Source organism: Alligator sinensis, unplaced genomic scaffold (genome assembly GCF_000455745.1).
Source record: "Alligator sinensis unplaced genomic scaffold, ASM45574v1 scaffold811_1, whole genome shotgun sequence".
In the NCBI taxonomy this organism is placed as follows: Eukaryota; Metazoa; Chordata; order Crocodylia; family Alligatoridae; genus Alligator; species Alligator sinensis.
This window is the reverse complement of record NW_005842579.1, coordinates 470,345-481,991: the sequence shown is the minus strand read 5'-3', so window position 1 is coordinate 481,991 and position 11,647 is coordinate 470,345. Positions and strand designations below refer to the sequence as shown.

The 11,647-nt window shown below is 54.6% G+C and overlaps 1 protein-coding gene across 1 annotated transcript in view; it reads right to left on the bottom strand.

Moving 5' to 3' along the window:
• The window catches only part of BCAN (brevican), a 41,181-nt gene that overhangs the window by 28,864 nt on the left and 670 nt on the right, over nucleotides 1–11,647 (bottom strand). The window lies entirely within an intron of this gene.

Sequence of the window (11,647 nt, the reverse complement as noted above, 5' to 3'; positions counted from 1 at the left end):
GTTGGGGGGGGGGGGCGGGGGGGGGGTGTTCTTTAACCCTCCCATCACAGTGGGCAGCCAGGTGCTCTGCCCTTGCAGTATCAGGGGTTGACAAAACGCAAAGACCCCAAAGAGCCTACAAAAATCAGCAGAGCTGGGAACTAGACCACCGCCAATGCACCTCCCTGCAATGGGATGGATGAATGGATGGATGGATGTGGCAGAGGCAATGAAAAAAGCAACAGGAACAGGAAAGGAAAAGAGAGAGAAAAAACTGGATAGATGGGTAGGTACAGGAACTGATACACAGTCAGACAGATATACAGTCAGATCGATAGATAGAGGGAGGAGCCATCCCAAATGGGTCACCAAAACTCAGGAGGGAGCAGGGGCCAGAGGACCATGCTGGATCTCCCAGCTCCAGCTCCAGCTCCAGGCCCTGTCGCTCCCATCCTGGAGATGGAGGTGGGATAGCAGCAGCCTGTAGATTGAGCAGGGGCCTGTGCCCACCCAGGGAGCGATGCCCAAAGCCACAACCTTGCTGGGCCCCAATGGCGATGCCCCACTAGTGGGAAGATGGGGTCATCCCAGCCCCCTCCAGTCTGCTTGTCAGACAAGAACCTGCTCCAAGCCTCCTTCCAAGCCTCCCCGGCATGTGAGGCTTTAGTCATCTGGGATTACAAGGTGCCCTGTTGGCCCCACAGGAAACGAGGGGAAGGAGACAGAGCAGTGGCTTTCCAGAGCTGTTCAGCTGCAGAATGAGTCAGCAGCCGCGCATCCACGGGCCTGGCTCTGCGCCAGCGGGCAACGGAAGCAAGGGAGAGAGAAGGAGCCTTTGATGAGCCTGCAGAGACCGGCAGGCACGTGCCTGTCAGTGCACACCTGCACACACACACATGCACTGGGCTTGGGCCCTGTCACACCTGCTCCCCACACACAGCTTCATACATGTGTGCAAACCTCCCCCCCGCCTGCCTGGATGCCACGTGGCTGCACACACCTGCGGGCCCCTGCATGCATCCGTGGTCAGAAGTAAAGTCATGTGTACACACATGCACCAATGTGTGCATACATGTGTGTCCAAAGCATATGCATTGGACATGCATGTCCCACTTACGTACACATGCATGTGCTTTGGGCACACGTGTGCAGGCACAAACTCCTCACATGCACATGCTAGAGGCTAGCTCCTTCAAGCATGCGCATGTCCAGGTCCCTCTGCCTGCATACAGCTGCATCTATGCACACTCCTATACCCACGCACTTGTCCACCAGTGCATAGATGCATGTACACACATGCCCGCCCAAATACTTGCATGTATCCTCCCTGCCCCCCTCCCCCACAACACCCTTTTAGCATGTGCTATCAATGGAAACCTCCTTCATCCCACATCTAATCCACATGCACATGGACCATCCAGCTGGGTCTGCCCTGAGCTTTATCCAAAGGCTTTTGACCTCTTCCAGGTCGTTCAACAAAGCATGGCCAAAATCAACACCCTCCAGCTGGGAAGATTGATTGCAAAGACAAGGCCTTTCCCAATGGGATATCAGGCCATTTTTCCACCTGCTTTACCCAGGATCTGATGGGAGCATCCTAGATATAAGCACAGGAGTCCTATGCCAGCTGGGAAGCATGCACAATGCCAGCTGAGCAATGGGTGAATACCAGGTCTGCTGCAGGGAGGATTCCCAGATTCCCTTCCTGCAGCATTAAGCAAAGCAGAGGGAATGTGGTGCAGGGGCACACAGCCCTATCTTGAAGGGGAAGGGAGCTAGAGGGGGACAGTGCCCAGGAGCTGCCTCAGCAATGAAAATAACTTGGCAGAGGGGTGGAAAAGGGAAAAGGGGGTGGGCTTTGCTGTGAGTCAGAGCAACTTAGGGCTGGGGGAATAGAAAGGGGCTCTCTGGGACAAGGCGGCTGAAGCCGGTGTGGAGGGGACATAAGTGGCAGCCCCAGCCTGCCCTGCTTCTTCCTCCCTCCCCAACAGAGCATAGATCTTCCATCCCTTGTAATTGCATTCATTAGCCAGCCCCTCTGGGTGGGATGAATCTACTCTGGCTGGGGTCTGGGAGAGCAGGAAAGCAGGGATGCAGCTCCCGGGGCTGGTATTTCAGGCTGGAATCTCAGGAGATGGGGGAAGGGGGTGAATTGGCTGAACCACCACAGGAGACAAGCTGGGGAGGGGACAAGATGCTGCATCTGCTCAGCACCGGGGGAATCTGCATTCAGGTACTCACCTCGGGAGTCTGTGGGGGGCGAGTAGTGCAATAGAGCTCAGGAGAGACCAGCCTGGGACACACCCACGGAGGCTGGTGCTAAGTGCTGTACAGGCAACCCAGCCAGAGCCGGCCCCTGCTCCCAAAGGGGCTGTACATCTACCCAGGCCAGAGTAGAAGGAAGGGGAAACCGAGGCAGGAAACTTGGAAGAGCCTGACCCATAGTCAACCAGCAGAGCTAGGCAGCGGAAGCAGAGGCTGGGTAGGGGACCCCTGTTTCTGGAGCTGTGCAAGGCCCCACCTGCTCCCCTTGCCCCAGGTATAACGTAAAGCAGCCTCGGTCCTGGCAACCTGGGCACAGGTACACCCCTGCTCCATGACGAGCCACTGCCACATAGCTCTGCTGTCCTGAGTGTGGGGCTGGGTGCACAGGACACATGGGGCATGTTCTCATGGCGGCACACCTGCACACACCCCTGCCCTCGGTGTGCCAGGGATTGCAGGAATCAGCAGCTCCAGGCATGGCCAGTACCCACCTGTGGAGGGTGGGGGGGAGGGGAAGGAGCAGCAATGGGTTTGGAGGGGTGGGGGTTGCAGTCAAAGGCACCAGTGGGGGTGCCAGTGGGGGTGACACACGCGTGCACCAGACATACCCCAACAAAATTAAAAGAGAAGCGAAGGAGGAAGCTACTGGAGCCCCTGGGATATTTAACCAGGTGGAAGATAATTACCCAGCTTGGAATCCAGCCAGGACAGAAGGACCCAGCCTTAGAGATCCATTAATGAGATCTCTTGCAGTGTGCATGCACAGATGCACGCGCGTGCGCACACACACTCTGACCCTCCAGCAGTCCTGCCCCTGCAGCGTGTATGGGGGACGCAGCATCCTTCCAGCCCCATAGACAAGGCCTGCCAGACAAGGGCTGCAGGTCCCAGCCCCAACACCCCTGAAGTGCCACAAGGCAGCAGGCCCCACCTTTGACTTGGCGGAGGGGGAAACTGAGGCACGCAGCAGGGGTGACTCACAGATAAGGAGCAGAGGCTGGGAGGGATCCCTGGCATCCGGCCTCCAGACAGCCTCCTTTCTAACCACTAGGCTATACTACCCTCCTACAGCTGCACATAAAAGATGGTAGCCTCAACAACTGGACAACCTGCTCCAACCACTAGGAAGCACCCCCTAGGAATGGAGCCCAGGCATCCTGACCCGATCTAACCGTGCTCCCCAGCAATGAACCCAGGAGTCCCGAGGTCTGGGCAGCAATATCTCCTAGCCACGACAAATCCAGGCAGCGTGCTGGAAAAGGAGGCACCAGACCTCAGAACAGGACTGGGCAGGCTGGCAAAGACTCCAGGGGTCTCACACCCCCTGTTCCTCCCTGCGAGGCCCCTAGGGTTGTTGGCTAAGCCCCAGAGCATAAAGCCAGGGCCCAATCCTGCCATGCAGCTAGGAGCCCCTGCCCCCCCAGGAGACAGAGGTGCTCAGCTTGGGGGCTGGCAACCATAAATTTGGGAAGGGAGCACAGAGGGGATTTCTTTCTACCATGCTGTCTGGGATGAAAGGGGATGAGCAATACCGGAGGAGGGATGGGTTGCACCAAAGCAGGGAGAGAAAATGCATCCCCCAAGGCAGGCATCAGGCTTCATACATGACCAGGAGCAGCCCAGAGGCCACAAGGATGGGCACAGGGGGAACAGAACAGGACCTGAGCCCCAAAGGCCAGCACCACCGGGCAGTGAGGGAAGGTTTGATTCAAACCCAGCAGCTCATCTAAAGTGTCATCTGTCCCTCAGCCATGCCCTTTGCCTGCACATAGGCCGTGTGATCTAGCAGATCACTGCCACTGACCCACTGGCTGCTCAGAGTCACTTCCCCCTGCCAGTGCCTCAGTTTCCCCTCCTGGCTATTGACAAGGACTGCAAGCTCCACAGGCCTGATCTTGGCATGCCGGACCTGGGGCTCTGAGCCTGGCTGGGATGGCTCTAAGTTGGCTGCATTAGCAGAAAGCCTCTGGCTACAGCTGGTTGGAGATAGGAGTCTCTGGAGCGCCGCCCTCAATTCGTTAAATATGCAAAATAAATGCCTCGTTAAGGAACTTTGTGCTCTCCTGCAGCTCTGAGGCAGCCTGACAGGGCAGGGCCCAGTTCAGACATGCTCTCACCCATTCCAGCAGGATGACAGTTCTGCCCATAGAGGCCACAGGGGCAACACTGTCCTGGGGTCAGCGGGGTGTGGGATGGCAACTGGGGGGTCTTTGCTGGGGATGACGACAAAGCCCTGGGAAATCCCGAGCCAGATGCAGTCACCCTTCTGCTCCGACGGAAGATAGACAGCGCTTTGCAAACCTGTGGCTTGAAGTGAGCCCTTGATATATGGAGCTCCTAAGACATAAAAGGCAGCAGGGTTGATCCCCAGGCTGGGAGGGATCTTTGCAATTGCCCCCTCTGACCCTCCCATATCACCCAGGCCTGAGAACCAGGTGCAGCGATGGCTGCATGGAGCCCAGCAGGGAAGGGCTGAGCCGGCCAGGCCTGGACTGTTCCCCGCAGTGCATCAAGACATGCAACCACCTTTCACAAATGGGGGTCTAGCTGCACCCCATCCCTTCTCAGGGAGCACCATCCCCTATCACACAGCACAGAGGACATGGAACCAGAGCCACACCCCAGCCCCATCAGATGCAACAAGTCCAGAGCTCAGCCAGGACCTGAACCCGGGTCCCCCAGTTCCCAGCCCAGTGCCCCTGCCCTCCCTGCACAAAAGCAGCCACCGCTGCTAGTATTCGGTATTCCTCTATGTCCTGGGGAGCTGAGCAGGAAGACCTCTGGATGAAGAAGCCAAGGAGATTGGATCCAGCATGCCCAGAGCAGCAGTAGGCTGCTAGATCCAGCTCCCAGTGCTGCTAGGATCCAGCTCCCAGTGCTGCTCCCAGCCTGTCCCTGCTCAGAGAGGCGCACACAGCAAGCATCCTCCCCAGCCCTGCTCAGCCAGAACTGCTGCCCGGTGCGCAATTCTCCCACACGCGCAACTTTAACCATGTTTCCCTCATTGCTAGAGCTGCAGATTTGAAGTAGCTGTAGGGGGAAGGTTGGATTTGTAGCACAAAGCTGATCTATTAAAACATGAATAATAAAACTTGCACACACTGAAAAAATCATCTGATGCAGAGAGAGAAAAAAAACCCCTTAAAATCCCCAAGCCAAGGACAAACCTCTCCAGCAAGTGACCCAACCAAAGTGACAAGCCCAGAGCTGAATATTGCAGGTCAAATATCTCCTCTGTGGTGTATCAGGTTCATCTCACACACACACACACACACACACAAGATAAATCTACCATCCAGACCCTTTCAGACTCCCTGCTGCATCTCTTTGCTTACCTTCTGGCATTAAAGATCAAGAGCAAGGGAGGTCAAACAAGAAATCTCTTTGCACTTAAAAAAAGAGCCCCCCAGAGCCAGCCGCACAGACTCTGGCTAGCACCCACTCCCATCAGTAGCCCCAGTGAGTCTTACTAGAGTGAGTGCTGGTCCTCAAGGGCTGGATAGGACCCACCACTGAGCTCACAAGCAACCAGGAGGCATCAGTTATCCCAACCTGGCTCTAAAGTGTCACCAGTTTCCAAAGTCTCCCTTAGATGGAGAAAAAAAATAGCCCAAAGTCATTCACCAACCTCTTCAGGATGCTGGGAGGAGACTTGCAGAGCGGTGGAGGACCAGGCGTGTGTGTGCTGAGCTGAGAAAGGCAGAGAGAGAAAGAACTTTTCCTCTGGAGCTCAGCTGGTGCTTGCAGGGGGGGCAATGCAGAGATGAACTGCAGTTATTTCAGAAGGGAGCACAGATAAAATATACAGTCAGGAGCTGCCGGGCAGGACAGAGCTGCTGGATGCACACACACAAATCCTCCCCCGCTCCAGCCTTTTATATTTTCCCTCCCACTCTCCCCACCCTTTTGCAAAAAAATCTATAGTGCCAAGGAAATGCACTGTATTTCTAATTCGATGCTGCGCTGGCTGCATTCCCTCCTCCCTCCTCCTTCCCTGCCACTGGCAGAACCATCCCGAGAAGAGATGCGGGAGGAGAAAACCGAAGCAGGGCAGCTTTTCAATCCAATGCAGCAAAACTTGCTGATGCCTCCAAGTTGCAAATCCAAAGTGCAGTGCCCTGGCTTGGGAGAAATGTGGCTTTTCTGAGGTCCTGGTCACTCTCTTGCAGAGTTTCAAATACACACACACACACCCAGGTACCTCCCCTAGCTCTGGGTGCAGAAGTGAATCAATACCTGTCATGGATCAATACAGAGCACAAGTGATTCCCCCCTCTCCTGTCTTCTTTTCAGGGTGGCCAGTTGGCCCCTGGATTGAGTTATATGCAGCACTTGGCAGCCTTGAAGGAATAGGGGGCGGGGGGGGGCAGCTGTTGGCAGGAGGCTGGGGGTAGCCAGGGGGGCTTTGTCATGCAAATCCCCCCCAGCTCTTTGTGTGCATGGGGGGCTGGGGTGGGCATGGATCAATGGCTCTGCAGTCCTTTACGACAGACTTAAAAAATAAAGCAATGCTGGAAGACGGGGGAAATATCCCTGATTTTATTCCAGAATCTGCAACTTTGGAGCTTTATTTCCTGCTTAATAAAACCACCAGGTACGACTTGGATGTGACAGCAGGCAGCATCCAGTCCAGATCACCTTAGTACTGGCAGGTGCCTTCCCCTCTCCCCTCAACCCATAGACGTCCCTTCTTTCCCCCCACCCTGCTTGCAACCCTTCCAGCCTCAGTGTACTCAGCTGAGAAATGGGGCTGGGAAAAGCCCATAACAATGATGGTGATGGCTTCATAAAGGCACAGGGGTTTGTTAGGGCAGTTTTTAACTACAGTGGGGTCCATTGTCAGCCAGCTGATAGGACCTCATTTGGCAACCAGTGGAGGGGAGGGGGCAGAAATAGAAATCAAGAGTCGGTCCCCTGCAACAGACACGTTCTCCAGAGTTAATCAGTGCCCAGCAACCCCAGCTCAGTGCTCCAGGGGTAATAGATCCAGCTTTGGGGCTCGCTGCGCCAAACCCTTTCAAGGCTCAGATCCTCCCTGTGCTACTTGGACATTAAACACAAGAGGGGAGTTTTGCTTTCGCTGCTCTTTGCCTGAGCCTCTCCTGCCCACAACGTTCTGCTGCATGCCAACTGGCTGCAGCCTTCCACCCCAGAGCTGGCTGCATTTCAGCCGTGGTAAAGCCCAATCCTATGATGAAAGAGGCCAAGGCATCTCCTGCTATAATGAGGGTAGCACTGAGAAGGCCCACGACGCCCATGTGCTAGGGGCTTTGAGACACCCAGCAGCAAACCCTGCTCCCATAGGGCTTATAGCAGGAAGAGAAAAAGAAAAAGTATTTGCCCAAAACTAACAAGAGCTAGGAATTTGTGCACTAACCACTGCACCCCACTGCAGTGCTGTCAAGCAGCTCTCAGGCCCTACTCCACCTGCACTGTAGAGCCAGGGAGTGACCCCCTTCTCCAAGCAAGGGGTCTCTAATGCCTGTTCAAAGACATTATGTTCCACCCCAGAGGTGGTCGCACAGTGGCACCCTGAAGCTTCCTGTTAAAGCCAAGGGTCTGTAGGGAGGAGGGTTTCCTCTCTTTCCAATTTGATGCCATGTCTACAGCCTACCAGGCATTTTGCAGGACAAAACCTGCCTGCAAAAGCTTGCAGGATGCCCCACTATACAGGAGAGAGCACTGCTAGCAGTAACCTCTGTCGTTTTGGCAGAGGTTCTCAAGATTCAAAACCCAGGGGTTTTAAAAAGGTTGGGAAATAGAGCAGGATGAAGACTTGGGAGAACTGCGTACAGTCGAAAAATGCCCATTTGGCAAAACCTGAATGTTTCCTAGGAGCACGCGATTTTTGTGGAAAGGGCCCTGTTTCGAAGCAATGAGGTCATGGTGGCGCTCAGACTGCAATCGTTTGCCTTTTATTTGTTCTCTGGAAACATTGGGTGGCAAAGGTCAGATAGCTCAGGGCAATTTCCCTCTGTGGAAGTGTCCAAGATTTGGACTTTTTGGCTCAAAAAGCACCATTTTCCAGTGCTCTGTTGGATATTCCAGTCTTCGATGAGGGTAGCACTGAGAAGGCCCGCCCAGGCCCAAGACCCTCATGTGCTGGGTGCTTGATCCTCCGCCAAGAGAAGCCAGGGTATAAGATGCAGGGATTCAACCAGCATCCTGGCAGCCTGTCCCCATGATACCAACCCATAGACCCATCTTCCTGACCCCTGCCAGCAAGTGTTCAGCTCAGGCTCTAAAGCACAGGGTGGGGGGGTTATATCCATCGTGCCCCATGCATCATAGCAACCATGCACTTTCTGCTAGGCCAAGCACGGAAGATGTGCTGCTCTTTGCCAATGGGGAACTGCCAGCTCCTTTCCTTCAGAGCAAGCCACCTCCTTCTGCTCCTCAGACAGCCCCCTCAAATGCTCATTCAGGGTTCAGGGGTACCAGGTGCAAGATCCCAGCTGATCCAGGCCACTTTTAGCCTTGTCTAATTCTGCCACTGCTCAGCCTTGAGGTAGAAGTGACTCAATTTTTTCCTACAGCCGCTGAAATAGATAGGTGTCTAGTCAAGCCTGGAGGACTTCCCAGGCTAGCAGCAAAGCCTCCATTGGCAGCTTTTCCCAGCCCAGACCTCCTAACGGACTTAGAAAGGTTTTTCTTCCCCTAGAACCGAAGCACTGGGCTGTGTGGTCATCAAGCAGCTGGAGCATCCAGGACTTCAAGGGTTTCCACAGCATCATGTACTCCAAAGGGATAGATGTAGAGTCGTTTCAGCCAGCACCAAGATGCAGCTACTTCTGTGGAGGAACACTGCAGCTTTTAACAGCTCAGAGCAACACTGCTGAGAGGTGGCCCTCCTGGCCCCGAAATGCAGCCAGCTCTGGGGTGTAGCTGCTGCCCTACAGGAGATGAGCATATCCAGTTGATATTGCTGGCAGGGGAATCAGCCAAAGGATCCTTCTACCCTGCTCCAAACCCAGCCATGCAACTAGGCAGTGGCTTGGGGCTGCACCGGCTGCCAGGCCAGAAGGAAATATCCCCTTTCCCTGAAGATTTCCCCCCACACGTCACAATGGCCCATTCATTCCTCCCTGATCCTCTGCCACTGCCTGAATCAGCAACAACCTGGAGGTCTTTCCTCCCAGCCTCATGAGATCACATCCTGAGCTGGTACATTTGTGGCTGAGGGCTTGCAAGCTGCGTGCTCAGCAAGGGATGCTGCACCCTAATTAGAAACAAATGTTCCCTGCTTGGCCGGTGCATCATTCCAGGACTCCATGATTTTGGCTTTTTGGCCCCTGCAAAGGCAATGGAAAGGGGTAGCACCTCTCCCCTCTGCACCCTGCCCCATCCAGGGCTCTCCCAGCCAGCAGCTCTGTACCTGTATTGATCCTACCCCTGGGGCAGCGGGTATTTGCATGGTTTTGCTTGCATCCATAGGGACCAACTTCAACTAGAGCAGCCTGGAGATTGCTGTAGCTGTCACTAGAGGCAGGCTAGGAGCCTACACAGCCCTAGGACACTGCAGGAAAAAAAAAAGTGGACTTCTTAAAAGAAGCCAAGATGTCAGGAACAGAATCTCAGACACAGGCCCAGCTACTCCAGACCTCTGAAACAAGGAGATGCACTCTGTCCAGCTCTGGTTAGCCGAATTAGTCAATTAGCAGACCTAAGAACCAGGTACAGCACTGTCAGTGCAGTCCCTCTGCTTCTGGGCAAGAGCTGGAGGTGGGATAGCCAGGTTCATATTGCATCTGGATTCATGCTGTGCCCACTCTGCAGCCTGGTGCCATCCTGGCAGGGTAGGTCAGGTTGATGGATTGCTTTCAGGCTCACTGCTGTGCGCCAGAAGGGAAAAATTGAGGCACAAGCCCTATGGATCAGCTCCCCTGCCTTCTTGTGCCCTTTTCTATCCTAGAACCAAACTGCAAGGCCCCTGCCCTGCTGTAAGCCATGGCCATCCCTATTCGCTGCCACATATCCAGAGCTCAGCACCTACACCAGGCCCAGCTGCAGGCAACCCAACCCAGACCCAGTGCCAAGGAACCAGCACAGTTGCCTTGGTCTCTGTAGCGCCCTCAATAGGTCTTGCACAGCTACGGATGTGACCAGGGCTGAAGTCTGCATCCTCCTGGCAAGGGAGATACAGGCCAGACTCCCTTCCCCATGCACCAGTGCAAAGCACCAGCAAGTGAGACCAACAAGCAGCTTACACCCACCAGCGAGTGAGAAACAAGCAGCCAAGCAGACCCTGGAGACACGTGCACGCCAAACACCAGCAATGCCAGCATGATGCCCTCAAGCAGTTCTCAGCTGCCCAACTCCAAGCCAGCTGGGACCCAAGCAACCACCATCTGCCTGTTAGGAGACCCCCATGCCCCTGGCTGGCAGGACGGCTGCTCTCCTGATGCCCCCTGCCAGCTCCTTCACTGGTTTTGCTAAAATCCCATCCAGCTCCTGGTAGTAACAAGCACCTGTCTATCTTGTGAGACCATAGCATTACACTGAGCCTTGCTGAACTTCATCCTTGCTTGAGATTAAGTGAAGCTGGAGTGACCTCTCCAGGGCACAAGAGCCTGGGCTGTGTGCATGGGGACACGGAGCTGCCCACTGTCACTGTCCCTCTTAGCCTTGCTGGTTTAATCCAAAGGAAAGGCAGGAGCCAGCTTGGCTGCAGGAGGTGCCTGACCAAAGGAGATCATCCATTTGTCCACCTATCAGGACTCTGCCACTAGCCTCAGAACCAGCATAGGCGTCCTCAAGCTGTTTGGTTGTGCTCCTATGTGAACCATTTAAAAACATGTCCTGTAATTATGCAGACAGGACTATTAAGATATCAGCTCCTAGATGAATTTAGCCAGCACATTGCTGCTTTAAGCTGGTTTGATTCCCTTTGGCTCAAAAAAGGCTTGCTTTCTACTAGGACAGCCTTTTAACGTGGGATCCTCCATTTCAAGTGCTTATGGAGGACCTCCCATAACTCTAGGGAGATGCCATTTATCTGTGGGGCAAGCTCAGTGTATAAAGGGCTGTGCCCTGCCAGGTCCCGACTCAAATGCAACCTCTCATGAATGCAGGTGTCAGGGACATCGCTCATCCCCACTGAAAGAGGTTAAGAGTTATGTCTGCCCAGAGGCCAAGACAGCTGCTGTGTCCAAGACCCGCCATCTAGACCCCCTTGGTTTAGGGCATATCTTCCTGCTCTATGCCACCCTTCACCCACTCCCCTGTCTCCATTTCAAATAGCTGCCCTTCATTCCCCAGGCTCCCCACTGCAGGGGTGGGAGATGGTGGGTCCCCTGGGCACCACAGATAATGCCAAGGTCCAGGGGTGGCTACAGTATAGTACAAGGCCCCTGCTGAGTGGTTTGCACAGAAAGAGAAGGGATTATTTTTTTTTGGCAGTCTT